This window comes from Podarcis cretensis (genome assembly GCF_951804945.1).
Source record: "Podarcis cretensis genome assembly, chromosome: 8".
Lineage (NCBI taxonomy): Eukaryota > Metazoa > Chordata > Lepidosauria > Squamata > Lacertidae > Podarcis > Podarcis cretensis.
In genome coordinates, this window is record NC_137177.1 from 33700793 (window position 1) to 33708181 (window position 7389).

At 47.1% G+C, this 7389-nt stretch overlaps 1 protein-coding gene across 5 annotated transcripts in view; it reads right to left on the reverse strand.

Moving 5' to 3' along the window:
• Window positions 1-5791, reverse strand: part of COL16A1 (collagen type XVI alpha 1 chain) — a 133125-nt gene extending 127334 nt beyond the window's left edge. For 4 of the 5 annotated variants that reach the window (XM_079988016.1, XM_079988015.1, XM_079988013.1 and 1 more), the window contains exon 1: window positions 5438-5791. The gene's annotated coding sequence lies outside the window, so the exon portion shown is untranslated. The remainder of the gene's footprint in view (window positions 1-5437) is intronic. The other variant, XM_079988014.1, reaches the window with a different exon arrangement.
• Window positions 5792-7389: the final 1598 nt, after the last annotated feature.

The window sequence follows — 7389 nt, forward strand, 5'->3', positions numbered from 1 at the left end:
GCTGCCCTGCTCTGTCCCCTTCTGGGCAGGCTCATCTCACTGCTACTAAGATTAACTTCCCCACTGAAACCTGATGAATTTCCATATACCTAACTATGGTTGGACGCACTCAAGGGATGCGGGTGGTGCTGTGGGTAAAACCTCAGCGCCTAGGACTTGCCAATCGCATGGTCAGCGGTTCGAATCCCCGCGGCGGGGTGAGCTCCCGTCGTTCGGTCCCAGCTCCTGCCCACCTAGCAGTTCGAAAGCACCCTTAAGTGCAAGTAGATAAATAGGTACCGCTTTATAGCGGGAAGGTAAACGGCATATCCGTGTGCTGCTCTGGTGCTGGTTCGCCAGAGCAGCTTCGTCACGCTGGCCACGTGACCTGGAAGTGTCTGCGGACAGCGCTGGCTCCCGGCCTCTAGAGTGAGATGAGCGCACAACCCTAGTCTGTCAAGACTGGCCCGTACGGGCAGGGGTACCTTTACCTTTACCTTTACCTTAACTTTGGTTGGAAGGAAATCAGCCCTGAGTGCTCACTGGAACGACAGATCCTGAAGCTGAGGCTCCAGTACTTTGGCCACTTCATGCGAAGAGAAGACTCCCTGGAAAAGACCCTGATGTTGGGAAAGATGGAGGGCACAAGGAAAAGGGGACGACAGAGGACGAGATGGTTGGACAGTGTTCTCGAAGCTACAAACATGAGTCTGACCAAACTGCAGGAGGCAGTGGAAGACAGGAGTGCCTGGCGTGCTCTGGTCCATGGGGTCAAGAAGAGTCGGACACGACTAAATGACTAAACAACAACAACAACAAGCCAGGGAGGATGCCTTTCAGGAATCATAGCCAAGTTTCCAGTCTGCGGATGGGGGGGGGGCAATTTTGGACCCTCCTCTATGTTTTCCCCAGTAGGAGGAGCACAGGAGGAGATTCCAAGTTCACAAGAAGAGACAAAAGCATCCAAAGGCATCCAACATCCTATTCACACAGGGGCCAACCAGTAACTAGCCACTTACAACTGCTCCACTATGTGTCGTCTTCTTCTTCTTCTTCATCCTCATCCTCATCCTCATCCTCATCCTCATCCTCATCCTCATCCTCCTCATTTCCTATAACCAAACTCTTCCCTGCCCATCTCAGGCTGGACCAACTATTGCAGATAGGAATTTACACACACTTACCCCTGAATGCTTTTGTAAGTCTTATCAAAAGTCTTCAGGCTTCCTTTGAAATCCCTCACATCTCCCTTCCATCTCCAGATTCTGCTCAGTTTTTTCTTTTGCCAAACCACAGTCTCAGTTATGGTATTTATGGGATACCGTTTGTAAAATGGTTTGAGTCTCCTCAGATTTCTCCTAGGTTTAGTCTGAAGAGAACAGTGTTGAGTCCAGGTTTTGGAGGGACTCTAGGGAAAGGACTCTCTGTGCCCCCCTCCCCCAGTGATCCTACCTCCTCACCACACCAGGTCTAGGGGGCTCTTGTCAGTGGGCCCACTCCTGGGGTGCAGTCCCATGGCTTAAATTTTGCCCAAGTGAAATTCCGTCACACAACTCTCTTTGGACTCCATCTTTACTTCCGGGGGAATGTCTGGACTCCCTGGAAGCTTGCTGTGCCTTCCCAGAGACACAGAGGTTTAACCTTCTTCTGCAAATTGTGTTTTATGAGGACTTGGGAGCGCCTGTAGCAAAATAGCCCAGGGATTGCACACACATTCCTAACCCAGTGAAACAAGCCATTCTGAATAACACCGGGAAATTGGAGATTTATGAAGGGCCTGCCCAGGAGTGAACTGTTGAGATATTTTATTTATATTTATTTATTGAAAGCATTTATTTACTGCCCTACATAAAATTCACTTTATGAGTCCCCTAACACAAATGTAAATAAAAAAAAGAGAGTAAAGCTATTTGGTTAAAACTACTGATGAAGCCAGTGTCAGTAAGGCTGAGGGAGGCCACACTCAAACTGTGAAGCTAAGTCCCATGAACCATGGTGCAATCGGATAGGAACAATGTCCTACAAGTGGTAGACGTGTTCAGTGGTGCAGGGATTTTGGTCTAGAGTAGTCCAAGTAATTACTACTGTTAATCAGATTGTGTTTCTAGATCCAGGACTGGTTCTCCTATCATTCCCCCCCCCCCAATGAATGGCTTGATATGCCTTATCATTTGTCTCTTAGCGACAGCTAGAATGGAAATTGCCCATCAATGGAAACAACTCAACATGCTTCACTATTCAAGGATGGTGGACCATAACGTGGCCAGAAAAAAATTGACCCAACAGCAATGTGTTTTGAGGGCTGAAAGTAAATGTGATAAATTAATCTTCAGGCAGTTGGAATCCCCATTTGTGTCACTTAGCCAGGCAGGGAGACCTTATAATACCACCAACTACTAAAAAACAAAACAAAACAAAACAAACAAACCCCTTTTGGCTGGACCTATTACCTAGACACCTTCTTGATTAAATTGTTCCTACAGATTCTCAAGCTGCTCTTTATCTCTGGATGCGACCCTCTGGGTGTGATGTGCATTGTTTGATGTGCACATCCTTGATGTGCACTGTTATGTCCTGTTTGTGTTGTTATTGTATCCTACCATATGCACTATGCAATACTTTTTAAAAAGAAAGAATAATTTTTTAAAAAAACTCAGAACCTGCATGTAGATAAAAACAATATGTAAGAGTTCAATCCACAGAAGAGATACTGCAGCAATTTAAAAGGCCTGGGAAACCAAAAGTGTGCTCTGCCTGATGTCAAAAGGAAAACCACACGGAGGCCAAGTCAGCATCCTAGAGATCAGGCAATGATCCCTTGTCAGGGTACTACAGGCATAGAGGCCGCTTTCCTCGTTTGCCACCTGCTTCACCTCACACCTGACCAAGGCAGCACTTGACAAAAATACCTAGTGAGTGGCCTAAGAGGGCACAGGCAGATCAACATGGGAGAAAGCATTCTGACAGGCCCCCGGAGCTCTAAGCCCTTTAAGGCTTTGAAAGCAATTACCAGCACTTTGAATGGGGCTCTGAAGCAGAGGCCAGCAAAGCTCTTTTAAAATGCATGGGTTATAGCCCAAATCAATTGCCCCAGCAGTTGAAAGATTTTTGGAATCCCTCCAAGGCAGAGGCTTCCACCTCCTCTGCCAGCACTTTCCCACTTAGTGCTGCCCAGGCTCCCCTGTGAGTAGGGAAGTGGGGTGCCCCACCAGCCGGCACACTCGTCCCCATCCCTCCTACCTTGGCTACCTGTGCAGTGACTCACTGTTCCCCTTTTAGTTTTAAAGCTAACTGTGATGTTAGAAGGACATCCACACCAGTCTTTCCATGAACCGTAGCTGATGCCAAGCCACATTTTGCAACTGTGATTAAAAGAACCAGCTTTACATGCTTGGGTTTGGGCTAATTATTGGTTAACTAAAACACCAGTGCAGACAGAACACTAGCCACAGTTAGCTCCAAAATTGAAAGGGAGGGGGTGGAAATAGGACACTGCAAAGCATTCCCAAACAGCAGTCCATGGTAAGCTCTGCACTGTCCCTACACATTTAGGATAACTTCAAGCATGGTGAGCCATATTCAGATGCATATTTATGTGCTGCATAAATGAAACACAGGAAGTTATGCAGGTATCTTGGCCCCTTCATAGTATATATTGTTTTAAATAATTTGGGGGACCTGACTCTACCTATGCAGTCATCAAGCTTAATCTCTGCAGAGGTGGGGGCAAAAGGAGGGGCAAATCCCTCTATTTATACTTTGTGCCAATTTAACCGGTGTTCATTAATAAGTCTATCCTGTTCTGTTTCCTCATTAATCTGTTTTTCTATATAAAAGCTCTACTGAAACTGGTATTTAAGCAAGTTTTTAAATGCATATTTATGTATTCCTATATGTAATTTGTTCTAAAATATGCACATTTGTATGCAATGTGGTGCTTTTTGAGTCAAGTTCACAAAAATCCTGAGAATTCTGAAATTCTGAAACTATGTTTGGAAGGTGTAAAGGTAAAGGTAAAGGTACCCCTGCCCGTACGGGCCAGTCTTGACAGACTCTGGGGTTGTGCGCCCATCTCACTTAAGAGGCCAGGGGCCAGCGCTGTCCGGAGACACTTCCGGGTCACGTGGCCAGCGTGACATCGCTGCTCTGGCGAGCCAGAGCCGCACACGGAAACGCCGTTTACCTTCCCGCTGGTAAGCGGTTCCTATTTATCTACTTGCACCCGGAGGTGCTTTCGAACTGCTAGGTTGGCAGGCGCTGGGACCGAGCAGCGGGAGCGCACCCCGCCGCAGGGATTCGAACCGCCGACCTTTCGATCGGCAAGTCCTAGGCGCTGAGGCTTTAACCCACAGCGCCACCTGCGTCCCTTGGAAGGTGTAGGTTAGGTCAATTTCCAGGGCATTCATCTAGATGACCCTTTGGGTCCCTTCCAATCCACCATTCAATTTTTCTATGAATTCGCTGAAATACCTGGCCCGAACAAAATTCACCTCTACCCTATGCCAGGCCATATCCTACAGTGAACAGCTCCAAAAACTGGCAAAATAATAATAATAATCCTGGTTCATTTTAGCTGATCTGCCTTGAAGCAGGGGGTGGGAATCTCCAAAGTGATTAAGTTTTAAATGGAGGGAAAAACTTGCAACGCACCATCTGGAGATCTGCATTTATGATCCTCCTTTGATCCCAGGTTGATTGATGTGTCAAATGAAAGGGGGAGGGAGGGAATTCACACTCCTGTGTAAATTCTGCAAGTTAGATAAATAATAAAAAGGGGGCCTCACATAGCCCACGTTACAATTTCCTTGCAGGTGTGTGTACAGAAAGCTTGTGCTAAATCCCCTTCCAACAATTACTCCTTTTCTTCACCTCATGCTAAAGGTGCCCTGTTTCCAGAAGGATACAGTCATGCTTTTTGCTTGAAAAGAAGCTTCTCCTAAGATGCAAGGATTCCTCTCATTGCCCCCCTTAAAACAGGATTTATTGCACATAAAGCACATCTGGACGTGTTTATGGAAAGGTACATGATGCATTACAAAGCCTCTGTCTTTGCTCCTCCGCATCTCCCTAAGCTTACAGACCCACACCCAACAACACAGAGCCCTAAAGCTAAGCAAATTTAAGATAACTCTGAAAGCTGCTTTCTAGCCGGGTTCTGGAAGGATTTCATCCAGGAGTCAACCATGGTGATAAAGCATGAGATCCACGGTGGTATGGCAAACTTGCAGCAGCTTAGCTAATCACCTTCTGCGGCTTAGGTGGCCTGAAAACCGTACCTGAAAATTTGCCTTCCAGCCAACACCCCCTCCTCCCCCCTGCTTTGCCTCAAACAGCATCCTTGCTTCAGCAAGCAAAGTCACCCAGGAGCAAATCAAAAAGTTCTCGTGGCCCTGGAAACAGATGTTCGAAAGAGAGAGAGAGAGTTCTGAATCAAACTGGGAGGGATTAGTTCTCTTACCTGTCGGAGGTGCTACACACAGCTGGCCATATTCCTAAGCAGTGGGGGAAGAGGAGCGTTGGAGAGCAATCGTGTCCCCAGCAAGCAAGCAAACTAGCAGGGAGCTTGCAGCCCACGTCACCATCAGATCTGGCAAGCCTCCTCTCCAACTTTTCAGTTGTTTGCAACTCCCCCCCCCCCTTTATTTTTGGCTGGTGTGCAAGACAGAAAGAGCGGAGAATCGGTGGAGCAGAGGCAATGAGGAGAGCAGATCCCAGCCTCTGTTGCAGAGCAAGCTCGATGGGGTCCTTACAGAGTTTTTGACAGCTCAGAACCCAGAAAGCTCTTCTTTTAGACTCTCCCTCCTGAGTTGGAAAATTGAAGGTTCTCCCCCCGCCCTGCCCCCCCCAACTGCCTTAAGCGCTTGAGGCTGCCTCTGTGACGAAACGCTCCTTCTCTGCCAGGCCCCTGCGCTGGAAGCAAAGAGCTATTAAACGTGCCGGAATGCCAAGAGAGCTTAATCAAGCCCAGCTGGGACAGGAACAAAGGCCTACAGGCAATGAAAGCCACAGCCACCTCATCCGCTGCTCTGCTCTCTATATAGTGCACTCTCTCTCTCTCTCTCTCTCTCTCTCTCTCTCTCTCTCTGCCTTCCTAATGTTTGACACGTTTTAATGAGATTGTTCAGGGCCAATGAGTTGCTGCAGGTGGAAGCCAAGGTGACAACCCGTTCGGATGCCATTGTCATGGGAACACGGGAAGCTGCCTGAGGCTGAGGCCTTATCCACATTGTACTTTTCAAGCAGTATCTGGCCACTTTAAACAGCCATGGCTTCCCCCAAATATTTCTGGGGACCATAAGAATATAAGAGAACCTGTTGGCCAATGGCCCATCTAGCTCAGCATCCCATTCTCAGAGTGGCCAGCCTGATGCTCATAGGAAAAAAAGGCAAGCAGGATCTGACCACGAGAGCCTTCTGCCTACCTGCTGTGGTTTCCAGCAAGTGGTATTCAGAAGCATTGCCACCTCTGACCATGGAGGCAAAGCATAACCATTGTACATTTTTGCAAACAATTTCCTATAATACAATGCAGTGTTGTATCTTATTTTCAGTAATGTGTGCATTTCCCCCCACACACTTTGCCCTAATACATGCATTTTTAAATATGTTGTTTCGTTGGAAAACTGTGCGAATTCCAAGGGATAGCTTGTGTTTTGGTTCATGTATTGGTTCAATAAGTGCAAATTAGGTAGTTTCTCATTAACATGCAAACATAATTGAATTTCTTTGCTGCTGCTATTTTAAGCTGCCCATAAACTACTGGAGGACAATTCTGCTGTTGAAATATATGTTCTTTTCGCTAATCAACTTCTTGGCTTTGAACTCAACAGTGAACAAGTTCTTGCAGGGTTAACCAGCACAGCACTGAGCCCTGCTTTTACCAGCCTGTCACTCCCCGGATATTTTTGGACCACAACGCCCATCAGACCACCAACTCCCATGTTTTTGACTACAGCTCCCATCAGCATATTGGGAGCTGTAGTCAAAAACATCTGGAGGGCACCAAGTTGGCAAAGCCTGGCATACATCAATGGGGTGCAGTGGGGAAGGAGGATCAAACTGTGGCTCTTAGCATGGGATCCTCCATTGGGGCCCTTCCAGTGGTTCCCCACACCCTGGATGTCTGGTTTGCCTCTACCAGGAACCAAACCTTTATAGAGTTGCAGGCCCTGACCTGTGGAACCCCTTGCCTGTAGAGGTTTGGCAGGAACTGCTTCTGACTTCTTTCAGACGTCTTTTGAATGCTGCACTATTTATGCAGGTCTTCACAATATGAAATCCTCTTTTTAACCTATCAGTATCTACTGAAGTTTTAAATGAAGGTGTTTTACTGATGTTATCATAGAACTGTAGTCTAGTCCAATCCCCTGCAATGCAGGAATTTCTTGCCCATCACACAGCTCAAACCCA